This window comes from Pinus tabuliformis, chromosome 9 (assembly GCF_031772625.1).
Source record: "Pinus tabuliformis cultivar Carrire ecotype Pingquan chromosome 9, CPIR1, whole genome shotgun sequence".
In the NCBI taxonomy this organism is placed as follows: domain Eukaryota; kingdom Viridiplantae; phylum Streptophyta; class Pinopsida; order Pinales; family Pinaceae; genus Pinus; species Pinus tabuliformis.
Window position 1 is genome coordinate 601,004,574 of NC_142307.1, and position 13,349 is coordinate 601,017,922.

The window sequence follows — 13,349 nt, forward strand, 5'->3', positions numbered from 1 at the left end:
CTGAGCCTGTTGGTCTTGCTATCCCCTGCTGTTTTCACTTGGTTTATGACTTGATTTTCATTGTCTGAGGATTGAAGCACTTTCTTGTGAAGTCTTGTTGAGCGAATCTTGCTTTTTGTGTCTTGTGACCTAGTTTTGTCATCCCAATTTCTTTGGATCAGCTTTGCTTGGTTACTCGCTTACAAAGGTTCGTTTGCTGCTTGCTAGTGGTTTTGTGAAACCTTCCTCTTTGCTTGCTTCTGCTTGGTTGTTTAGGTGATTGTTATTGAACCAGTCTTCGCATTGTTTCGATTACTTCTCACTACCCGGACACGGATCACAGTTGTTTGGGGTCAACCGGCTCTTTTCACATTTGTTTGTTATTATTTCTCAAAAGTTTGTCTAATGCACTTTGCCATCAACAAAAAAAAAAAATCTCTTTTGCTTTGTATTGGTTAATGAGAACTAGAAGCTTTTCGTTTTGATTAAAGATTAGTGATCTTAAAGAAAAGATTGTGAATTTCCATTAGCTGCATTAGAGAAGTTGTTTGTTGTTTTGTGATCATTTCGTTTGTATGAAAGCCTTCTAACTCTCTCGTAATTAGCATTCATCGAATGGAATGACATATTTTGGCATATAGTTTGCATCTAGGCAATTTTGAGAGATCTCATACGGTAGGGCCTGAAAACCGAAACCTAATTCAAGATCAACCGTAAAATGAACTGAATGAACTTAAAAACGCATTGGAACATAACGCTCATTGTTTAGAGGTCTAGGCTAGAGACGTGCTCCGGCGTCGTTAAACCTAGTCACTGTTGTTTCACATTACGGTTGGGTGATTCCTCCTTTTGTGACTCGATAGTAGTCTAGCACGGACTTGAGCTCCCACGTACCGTCGCGTATATAGGGGAGAACCCACTAGGTTATCATCCTTTATCCACAGGAAACCATGTCTACTGCCTTACAAGCCGTAACGCACAAAACACAGCATTCGGGAAGATTGACTGCCGTACGGGAAGTCCTTGGTTTTCATATGACTGCCAAGGTGTATATGTAGTTTTGCGGATTTGTTTGGTAAACCCTTTGCCTAGTCTCTCCAGAGTAGTCACTTTTGATCCTTTTCGGACTCCTTAAAAGAAAAGGCTCACTTGAGCAGTTTGTCACTTCGGGCTCACAAAACATTCGAAGGCGACTAGAGTCACCTTTTTGTCCTTTTCTCGACTCTTAAAACATGAAAAGGTCAAGTTGTGTCCTTGCGTCTTAAAAATTTATTTGGCCGCGATTAACATTACCTGGTTAGATCTTGTGTGCGTTAGTTTGAATAGGGCCCTTTATCGTTAGATTCCCTTACGTTTTGTTTGAAGTTTGTCATCCTGGTTGAACCATCGACTCCCATTCCAAGTGATCAAGGGTCTCCGTCTTCCGTTGCTCCTGAGGTACCGGTTGTAAGTGATACTCTTCGTGTTATCCCGAGTATCCAACCGATCAACTCTCATGCCCCGGGCGACGAGGATTACGAAATTAATTGGAACCCTATCTGGGAGCCTGAAGAGGACGATATTCCTTTTACCCCTCCTGGTGTTTCGTCTCCAATGTCTACCTCTCACATGGATGAGACATCCCCTAGAGTAAGCGAGACACCTGTGTTGTCGAATATCGACACTCCCATCCCAGCTACTTCTCCGCTCCCCCCACGCTATCAGTCGTTGAGGGATATGGTAAATGCCAGGATCCTTGCTTCCACTATGTGGGACCCCCACATCACTCCCACCATGGGATCTTTTGTTTCACAAGTCCACAGTACACCTGTCACGTCAGTTCCAACGAATCCAACTGTTTGTGTAGCACATTCAACTCCGGTTGTTAGTGCCGTTACAGCGTCTTCAGCTCTGAATACTGGTGTTGGTCCCCCTCACGGTCAAGTGAGTAGTGGCCAGCCGGCACACACACCCAAAGTTGTTCACCCTGCACAAAGTGCACCACCCTCTTCTGCTCCCGTCCCAGGAGGGGGGCCGTATGATCAGTATGGGCAAGCTGTTCAGGATCCGAACGCGCAAGGTCCTTTCTATTATTACGATTCTACTGGACAGTTCCTTTATCGTTCCGGACCCTTGCCTACTCAACCTATTGTTGAGGTCTCGGTACCATTATCTGTTGCTTGGAACGCCACCACTTTCCATGGGGGCCAAGCAATGCCTGCATAGCTTCAGGGACCGCCTAACCAAGGCCAGTCGTCTTATATGCAAACCCCCCAAGGGCAGCAATATTACAGCCAATCTTACCCAGGACAACCTGGGGGCCCACAAGGACAACCCTATCAGGGACAACCTTCGGCCGCTGGTGGTCCATCTTTTACTTATCTGAACCAACCTTCTGGTTATCCAGGGCAACCTGGTACCCAGCAAGGTTACCCGTCTGGACAACCAGGACAACCTTACATCCAACAAGGACAACCTGGTATCCAGCAAGGTTATCCCTCTGGACAAGCAGGACAAACTTATATTCAACAAGGTCAACCGGCACTCCAACAGGGGTATCCTTCTGGGCAAGGGGGGCAGCCTTACGTACAGCAGGGCCAACCCACTGCCCAGCCAGCCCATCCTTCTGGGCAAGGGGGGCAGCCTTACGTACAACAGGGCCAACCCACTGCCCAGCCAGCCCATCCTTCTGGGCAAGCGGGTCAGCCTTCCATACAGCAGGGCCAACCCACTGCCCAGCCTAGTCATCCTTCTGGACAGGCTGGCCAACCTCAAGGTCAACCGGCCATCCAGCCCGCTCAACCATCTGTTCCGCAAGGACAACCCTTGGTTGCACAAGGACAACCTGGTACCCAGCAAGCTCATCCTTCTGGGCAAACGGGTCCATCCCAAACCCAACCAGGACAACCTTCTGGCTAGATGGTCCAAGCTCAACCTGTTCAAGGACATTCTTTTGGGCCCCAAACTCAAATTGGTTATCAGATGCAAGGTGGGTTACAATCCCAACCTTCTTACCAAGCACAGCCTTCTTACTAGGCTCAGTATGGAGCCCAGCAACCGTATGGTTACCAGCAACCCCAGGGGCAAACTCAGTTTACCCCTTATCAAAATTATCAACAAATGCAGGTCACCCCTTATCAGAATTATCAGCAACAGTATGTTGCACCTGCAAGTCAAGTTGCTAATCCATGGGGTGTTGGGGGGCAGATCCAGGGTCAGCTGTCTGCTTATGGACAGAACCCCTATGGGAAAAACCCTTATGGTCCAGGCCCGTCCGGACAAAGTCCATGGGGGCAACCACCACCTGGTTGGAACCCTGGTACTACCTCTCTTCCATGGCCACAAATGTCCTTTAATCCTCAGTTACCCTTCTTAGTGACATTGGAACTGCCAGACGTGTCCAAATTGACAAATGATCCCATTCTTCATAATCCATATTGGCCACCAGTTCCAACTAAGATACCCGGTGATTGCCCGAAATTTGATGGCAAAGCTGGCGAGGACCCTCAAGCCCACGTCATGACCTATCACCTTTGGTGTTCATCCAACTCATGGCTTGATGATTCCATCTGGCTCTGCCTCTTCCAAAGGACTCTCACCGGCTCGGCCGCTAAGTGGTATATTGAGTTGAATCGCGGAACATTTCAAGATTTCAACTCGTTGGCTATGGCTTTCCTAACTCATTTTCAGTTACCCATTCGGTATGAGACAGGGACACATCTCCTTACGTCTCTCAAACAAGACACGGCCACGCATATATCCGATCATATACATGAATGGAGATGGCGTCGTCGCTTGATCAAATTCTGGATTCCTGATCAGCTCCTAACCGATTGGTTCACAACCTCCTTTGTCCCTGCGATCACGCGAGACATTGCCATGGGAGCTTGTGTAACTGAAGAGCAAGCTATCGCGCGTGCTCAGTATCTCGACTTAGTTTATTCTCAGTCAGGTACTTTATATGATTATTTTCCAGACACCCCGAGACCCGGAACATCCAAAGCTCCGCCAAAACCATCTGTTGACGGTGTTATTGGCTCTGTAAACGCATCTTCAAAGAAATCATCCGCGAACCCTAGGAAGCAAAAACCAAATGCTTCTAGCGAAAACACTTCTCAGGGTCAATCTAATTCTGGAAATACTTCTGAGGTTAACGCCGTCCAGTCCACCACGGCGGATAAATCCTCGAAAGGGAAAAAGAAAGGGAAAGCCAAGAATAAATCCGAATAGCCCAGACAGGACTCCCCTAAACCTCCACCCAAGGAAGGAGCCAAACGTAAACCTAAGTATCCTTGTCTTATCTGCGATGAGGATCACTACACTAAAGACTGCCCCAGGCGGTCCGAAGTTAGTCGATTGTTGAAAGGGGCTCCTGGGACTCCTGTTGTGCTTAAAGAACCTTTCCCTTCACAGCAAACTCAAATGGTGGCAGATCCATCACAACCCTCTTCTTCATTCGGCTCTCAAGTATTTATGGCTGGGACGATCCCCGTCCATGTCACTACTCGAGCAAAAGAATATCCATCTCATGCCGGGAAAGAGCCTGAGGTCCCCTCCAGCGCTCCTCCGTCCAGTTCTGGTCCACTCCACATTGAGAGACCTAGCACTGAGACGACTATCCGACCCCCTCCAAAAGGTGTACTCTGGAAGTCTTCTTACAACCCTAATGCTCGTGCCGCCCAGCACTACAGCATTGTTGAGGACTTAGCTCAGGCCCCGTCTGCTATGTCCGCTCTAGAAGTGCTCCAGAGCTGCCCCTCCCAGAGGAAGTCCTTGCTATCGGCCATCGGTGGCATAGACCCGGCTGACTCGGATCTGATTTCTTTTGACCTCGAGGGCCATATGCCGAGACTGCCTCACCAAGTCGCTTTCCTCATACAGGTCATTATCAACACTAAAACGATTCATCGCACAGTCATTGATGAAGGTGCCTCAACTTGCATCATGTTTGTTGCCTGTTGGAAAGCTATTGGTTCTCCGACATTGAGCCAGTCTCCTACCACATTGGAAGCCTTTGACGGAAGAGAGTCTCGTCCTTATGGTATCCTCCAACGGTTGCCCATCTCTTTGGAAGGGAAGACGGTAGAAGTGGAGGTCGAAGTTGTCGATGCCAATCTTACCTACAACCTCCTCCTCGGACGTAGCTGGACATACGCCATGCAAGCCGTGGCCTCCTCTCTTTTCCGTGTCATTCGTTTCCCCCATCAAGGGAAGATTGTCACTGTGGACCAGCTCTCCTTCTTCGCCTCCTCTTCCGAAGGCAACGTGCCTTTCGTGGAGCATACCTCCAAATCGTGTGAGAGTGTGGGAGTCAGACTCTTTAAAGATCCCGCCCTGATGGGTGTCTTTCCCCTCCCACCTCCCAATCTCGCTCCTATTAACATGATTTCCGTGCGCTCTGATCCGTGGGTCCTTCCTCCCGCCGATCAGATAGAATCTTGGGGCGATATGATGCCGTTGAGTCCCGCCGAGCTCAACTACGTCGAAATCGTTGCTGCATCGGCTCCTCCTCCCGAACCTGCTCCTTCGAGTAGTGTTCCCGACTCGTATGTTCATTCCCCTTGGCTTGGAGATGATGCTACTTCGGATCCACTAAAGGAAATATTTCCTTCCGATGAAGCCATTATAGAGACCATGTCTCTTGAGGAACCCCCTTGGTCTGATTATCACCACCGTTCCTCGTTCCTCCCTGCCCATCAGGAAATGATCGCCTGTCTTGAATGGTTTGCTTCTTGTATCCCATTTCAACCCCTTCTAACACCTATTAAAATTTATCAAGTGTCTTCTGAAGGCAATATGGGAAACATTACGCAGACCCAACCCATCGACATCTCTGTGAAACCAGGGATTGTGGAGCACATTCACATTGGAGTCACTTGCACTCCAGAGGAAGTTTAGCTCTACACCAATCTTTTTCACGAATTTCGTGATGTCTTCGCTTGGTCCTATGAAGAGATGCCCGGCATTGACCCTAGCATAGTGGTGCGTGAGATACCTACGTATCCAAGTGCTAAGCCTGTTCGTCAACGCCTACGCCTTGTGCACCCCCGAAAGGCCGCAGCCATTAAAGCAGAAGTTGAAAAGCTTCTCAAGGCTGGTTTCATTTACCCCATTCCACTCACGGATTGGGTTTCTAATATAGTCCCTGTGAACAAAAAGCAAGGTACTATTCGAGTCTGTGTTGATTATCGTGACATTAATCGCGCCTGTCCTAAGGATAACTTCCCCACACCTTTCATCGATCAACTTATTGATGAATGTGCAGGAAGCGAAATCTACTCGTTTATGGACGGTTTTTCTGGGTATAACCAGATCAATATTGCGCCCGCTGATCAACATAAGACAGCTTTTATCTGTCCTTGGGGCACTTTTGCCTATAAGAAGCTCCCTTTCGGTTTAAAGAATGCTGGTGCTACCTTCCAACGTGCAATGTCTTATGCCTTTCATGACATTCGTCACATTGTACAGCCATACCTGGATGATCTTCCAGCTCATTCAATCAAGCGTCAGGACCATCCTTCCCATCTTCGCGAAATTTTTCTCCGCTGTCGACACTACCGTATCAGGCTCAATCCTCATAAATGTGTCTTCTGCATTGAATCAGGCCAACTACTCGGGTTTATCGTCTCCCAAGAGGGCATCCGTCTGGATCCCCTCAAAGTCGAGGCTATTCTGAATCTTCCTCCCCCTGCTTCTTTGCAGCAGTTGCAGAGCTTGCAGGGCAAAGCAAATTTCCTAAGACGATTCATTCCGAATTATGCCGAGGTGGCTAAAGGTTTTACACGGTTATTAAAGCGAGACACACCCTTTCATTGGGATGCTATCGCTCAGGAGTCTTTCGAGCGTCTCAAGGGTCTCCTTGTTTCTGCTCCATTATTGAGACCTCCGAATTACCACCGTGATTATATTCTATATCTGGCCACCGCAGATACCACTATCGGCATGGTTCTCGTGCAAGACGATGATGATGGCAATGAGCACGTCATATATTACCTCAGCCGCAACCTCCTGGATACGGAAACTCGCTACGCTTACGTCGAGAAGTTGGCATTGGCCGCCGTTTGTGCCGTCCAACGCTTCCGACATTATATCTTGTTGCACACCACGACCGTGATTTCTGACTGCAACCCGATGACGTACATTTTGTCACGTCAATTGCTGGGGGGAAAATACTCAAAGTGGATCGTCATCCTCCAAGAGTTTGACTTGGAATTTACTGCTGCCAAGTCTAAGAAGTCCCTGGTCTTTGCTGAGTTACTTTGTTCTTTGCCATCTCCTTCTGCACCTCCTCACTCAGAGGATCATATCCCGGACGAAACTCTTTTTCTGATCAGCACCCTCGATCTCTGGTACGGGGATATTATTGTCTATTTGCAGACGTCCTCTTTCCGCCCCACTGTGTCTAAGGATGCTCGGCGGTGGATCCGTCATCAATCTCAACCCTATCGTATCATCGGGGACACCCTGTACCGTCTCGGCGTTGACTCCGTCCTCCGCCGATGTCTAACCATCGAGGAAGATGAGAGAGTCCTGAATGACTGCCACTCTGGCGCCTGTGGTGGTCACATGTCTGGATATGCCACAGCTCAGAAAATCCTTCGCACTGGTTATTTCTGGCCCTCCATTTTTAAGGATTGCATTCTTGCCGTCTGTTCATGTCATGCATGCCAGATATACCAGCGGAAGATGCGTGCGCCACCAGCTCTGCTGCACCCTGTAGTGACCGTTGGCCCTTTTGCAAAATGGGGCATTGATTATACAACCTGTAAGCCTCGCTCGGCCGGGGGGCATGGGTTTATTATCGTTGTCGTCGATTACTTTACAAAATGGGCCGAGGCGATGCCCACATTAACTGAAGACGGTCATACAGCGGCACAGTTTTTGTTCAATCATGTTATTACACGGTTCGGAGTTCCACAGGCCATCGTCACAGATCACGGAAAGCATTTCCGTAATCACATGATGACTGAACTGACAACCCAACTAGGCTTACGGCATGATAGTTCGACCCCGTACTATCCTCAGTCCAACGGACAAGTTGAAGCCGTTAACAAGATCTTGGTTACGATGCTTCAACGTACTGTTGACATGCATAAGTCTAATTGGCATCTGATGTTGTTTCCTGCCTTGTGGGCCTACCGAACCTCTGTGAAGGATGCCACCGGTTTCACTCCATTTCAACTAGTTTACAGACTGGAGGCTACCCTTCCTATAGAATGTGAAATTCCTTCGTTGAAAATAGCCATCGAGTTGCTTCCCAACACTACTCCGGTAGAGGAACGGCTTCTTTATCTAGAACGGTTGGACGAGACCCGTCGCCTAGCCTCCCTAGCTATCGAAGCTCAAAAGAAGAGAGTTAAAACTCACTTCGACCATACCATCCATCCTCGTTCCTTTGTTGAGGGAGATCTAGTCCTGCTATACGACCAAGCAAATGACAAGCTGGGGGCAGGCAAACTCGAGCCTATGTGGCTAGGCCCCTATATTGTAAAGAGAGTGTTGCAGAAAGGGGCATATGAGCTAGTTGACTACGAAGGTAATCCTCTTGATAAGCCCCGCAACGGGCTGTACTTGAAAAAGTACTATGCATGATCCCATGCACTTCGATTTATACATGCGTGTGTTTTAGCAAGTGTGTGTGTGTGTGTTTTCATGTTTTTGGCTTGGTGTGAAAGCGTGATTGCTCCTTATTGTGTTTTTTGCTTCTTGTGCAGATGTCGGGTGCACCTTATGTTGGTTTCGCTGATGGTGCCTGCTACAGCACTCGCAATCTGTCCTCTGCGGCGTGGGTGATCTACGATCCTCACGGTGAGTTGATAGATATTCAGGGTGTGTGTTTAGGTTGTACTACAAACAATGTCGCTGAATATAGTGCTGTTATTTAATTATTAGCCGAGGCGATTAATCTCAATATTCGTACATTGATTGTTAACCTAGACTCTCAACTTGTCGTCCATCAGCTCAATGGGCGATATTCCGTCAGAGACCGTCACATTTTAAGGTTTTACTTACGTGTTAAATTGTTAGAAAGGAATTTTGATTTTATCACATATCAGCACATTCCACGACAATTAAACACATTATCTGATGCATTGGCTAATCATGTATTAGATAGACATTTGCGTAATTTATAATTAAAACATCATACAAGCAAGCACATAAAAGCACAATAATAAACCATAGGAACATGTATATATATATATATATATATATATATATATATATATATCGTGTGGCGCACCAAGGCGCTCAAAAAATAAGTGTATATGTCTAGATAAGGCCTGCGTTCTTGGTACATCTGAGACACATGTCTCTCAAAAAACCATCAGTAGGAAATAAAGACCTAGATATCTACTGTGGTGGGTTATGCTCTCTATAATCTGCAGCCGCTCGTGCCACCCGCCTCAAAAGGCGGTGCATCCTAGGTTCTACCCCCACTGTATGGATCTGAGATGCTATGGGGACCTCCTCTATCCCCTGGTAATCTGGAATCCCTGACAGTAAGCCCTCGAGGTTCCGTATCACGGTCTCCATCGTATCGACTCCCGGAGGAGCCAAGGCCAGAGCTCCAATGCCCTGTGCATCCCTCCGCGCCTCTGGGGCCAAGCCAAGGGGTCTCGTCGGTCCTACATCTGCATACCATAGCATTCATCGTTAAGACATGTACATAAAAAAATCAAAAACATTACAAAAATAAAAAATCAAAAAGAGATCAAGTGGCTTACCACCATCGTCCCACTGCTCTCCAGCAGGCAGCGGCATGTCTAGGTCTCCACGGAAGTCTATGCTAGCATATGGCCAGTCCTCCACAAAAATAGTCTGCCGATCCAGCCACTCTCGGAAGTATACTCCCCATGCCACTGGTCGGCCGCCACCTCCTCGTGGCATGACATGGCCCCATCGTGTGGCCCTCGTCTCTCGGGGGCCTCTAGGTGGATCCACGACCATGTCCTACAGCTGTAATGCTGATACCCGCTCCAGCATGAGTGGGACTAAAATCGACCCATAGCCAAACTGCTTCGACTCTCCACGTCGGCAGTTGGTCAGCTGTCTTTTCATACTGGTTGTTACCGCCGCTGCCCAGTTGAATATGGTAGGATTCAAGCATTCGAGAGCCAATCGAAGATGGGCCTTCGAGGCCTCGTGATTGGCCAAAGAGCCCACTGCCCGAGTCACCATGAAGAGTATGGTTCGAAGGACGATGTCCTCCACCGTAGGAATAGCTACTTTCCCACTCCGCGACTTGCGTGCCTGTGGGCACACCTGGGCCATCAACATATCCAGAGTATCACCACCGGGTCGCTGCCCCTCCAGAATGGGCATCTCACCTCGACGTGATAACCCGGTCAAAAAATAGATATCTATATAGTCAAACTCAATGTCTCGGCCTCGGATCACAAACTTCCCATCAGTGGGATTCCAGGCTCTAATCAAGAATTCAAGAAGGTCAGGCTGTGCTCGCAGGCGCGGAGTTAGGAAGAATTTGAGCAACCCACACGCCCGCATTGCATTTCGGCACCCAACATCGGCAAATGCTGCTATGTCCTCATTATCATGAGCTCGCTCCTGCCAAACGAATGCCATTTTACCCTGCATGATCAAAAAAAATTCATTAGGGCCCTGTCCATAAAGTTTCATACGTTCAAATTGTTAAAAAACTTGTTGCGCGGCGTCAGTGCGACTGTTTTTAAAATAGTCGCGCTGATCATGGCGCCCTTTGATATTTTTCCTGGGTCAGCGTGGAAGTACATCACTCTTCCGCGCTGATCCGGGGGTGGTCTATGTAAATCTTTTTCGATCAGTGCAGACCCGATAAGGAAATCCGTGCTGACCGAGAGCGGATTGAGTTTCAAACAATCCGCCCAAACTATCACTTCCCACCGTTGAAATGCAGCTAAAATACTTCAAAATGGAGCGTAGAGGAGGGTGAACCTACCTGGAACAGACTGCAGGATGGTTGATGTGCGTACGGAGTGGAATTCGGCTCGTCAACCTCACAACTCCAGACGTCCTCCAAAGCTCCAAATGGTAACAATGGTAAAAAAACTTTATTTACCCCCCTATTTATGGTAAAATTTCATAATTAAATATTATTTTTCATAAATGTGGGATTTTTATGATGATTTTTACCATGTGCTTGGTGCCAATATAGTTTTACTATGTTTTTATGCATGTGGTCCATATTATCTCGAATAGGTTTACGCGTGCGGTGTTTCTTGTGCAGACTCTCATGCCGGTGGAATTACGACAGTTCTATACACACTTGGTCCCGAAACATCGTCTTTAAGCTCTTTTTCGACGTGAAATAAGAAAAGATAGCCAAGTCCCCCTCTCGAATCGTTAAAAGAAACGAGAGGCGGTCGCCTTTCAAGCTCTTTTTTCGACCGTTTAAACTAAAAAAGATCGCCGGGTTTTTGTCGTTTCAAACTCGTTATTGGCTCCAAAACGACGTGCTTCTGACCGCTTTTCTACTTTTTCGGGTCGAAGTCACTCCTTACGAAAAGTACTCCTCGATCATATTGGTCGGGCGGTTCTTTCAAGTATTGTTTTATACTTTTTCGGGCTCGAGAGACACAACTTTACAAAAAAGGACCCCCCTGGAGTTCACTTTTCTGCTGTCTTTTCAGACTCTCTAAACAGGAAAAGACGCCGAGTTCTTCCTTTGTCAGACTCGTTAAAACTTAATGACATCGGATTCTGTCAAAATGACGCCTTCCAAGCATATGATATCCCCGTCAAGCTTGTCATCGAAAAATAATCGGGGTACTCGCCAGGAATGGTGGGGAAAATGGAATCATAATCATTGTCGTGTCGGCAGTATGTCGCTCTTGAACATGGCACTTGTCCGCATTCGTGTCTGGGTGGGAACCTCTCATCTTGTTTCACACTGGCCTCCGTGGGTTTGGGTTATCCTGTTTGACCTCTCATCTGCTCATTGCTTTGTCACCATGACCCTTGATCATATAATGTCAAATACTGCCAAGTCCACTGTCGTGCCGCCGATATGTTCAAGAGAAGTTGACCTCTACCAGAATACTCAACCTCCCTCTGATACCTCACACAAAATATCTTATCCTTCTCTGTCTCGTGTCGATGATGTGGGAAACATTATGGCCCACCTTCGATCAAGGTCACTTCCTGTCGACCTCAGCTCCTTATCCAGGAAGTTGACTTAGAGACTCCCTTCAGGTGCCTTAGAACCTGCATGCCTCAAAGGCAGGTTCTTCGTGTTCGACGCGAGGTTTTCATCATTGGCCTCCGATCGAATGATTCTGCGGGTGTTCGACGCCAGCTCATTGATTCACACGCCATAGATTGTACCCATAGTACCTTGAGGACCATTGTCATTATTGGTGGTACCTCTCGCGTCTGTTAACAGTTTTCATCATTGACTGGTAATCAGACGATGTTCTTGCATGTTCGACTTCAACTCCCATATTCACATGCTTGAACTTGTACTTTGTTCGGGTCGAGATGGAGCGCAAGACCCTGGATTTTGTCTATTGAGATCCAGGTTGCGAGTTTGTGGATTATTATGATCATTACATGACTCATTGATGGATGGTTGCGCCCATACCTGAGTCTTCATGGATGGCTGCGACCATACCTTTGTTATCATCATGGTCTCTTTAGCTGGGTGGCTGCGTCCATACCACAGACCTCCTTCGTATGTCTTTTGGATGGCTGCGCCCATGCCTAGACTACATGTAGTTGATTATCAGAGATATCAGTTGTACATACGTGCAGGTTCTTCCTGGTGGTGTTCCAGTTCAGCCAGTTTTGTAAAGCATTTCACCCCTCCCACTCTCTCGGGCTTCATGCTTTAGGGGGCATCTGTTACACAGTAATTTGTCACTGTCTTCCTACCAGTCTTCCTACTGTGTCATGAGTCCAATTAATCATGCTCATGCTCTCTAATGTTGCCAAATGACCCACTTTGCCAAAGTTTTACTATCATCGCGACTGTTGTCAAAATAAACGCGCTGACGGGCGCTCCATAACAGACCGAATGCGCTGCCAGCGCGGAAGTACACGTGATTCCCGCGCTGGTCGAATTTCATGAGACAGCGCATCTGTTATTTATATCTGATCACGCTGATGTGACTTTCTTTGTTATTCAGTAGCGATGTCAGCGCTCCAGTGCAGTTATGAACCCGCGCTGATCCAGTTTGGGCGAGTTTGTTCTAACAGCCGGCCTTCCAGATGACTCCAGACCTGGTTGTTGGCCTTGTAAATGTCGCCCTCCCTTCTCTGGCATGTCTGTTTCGTCATTTGAGCCACCTTCCTTGGAGATAAGCTCATCCTCCCACCATTCATGGAGACTCCTTCTCCTACTTAAACCTCTACCATTGCCATGAGCAGCTAGTTTTGGAATTGATAGTGCTTGGAGT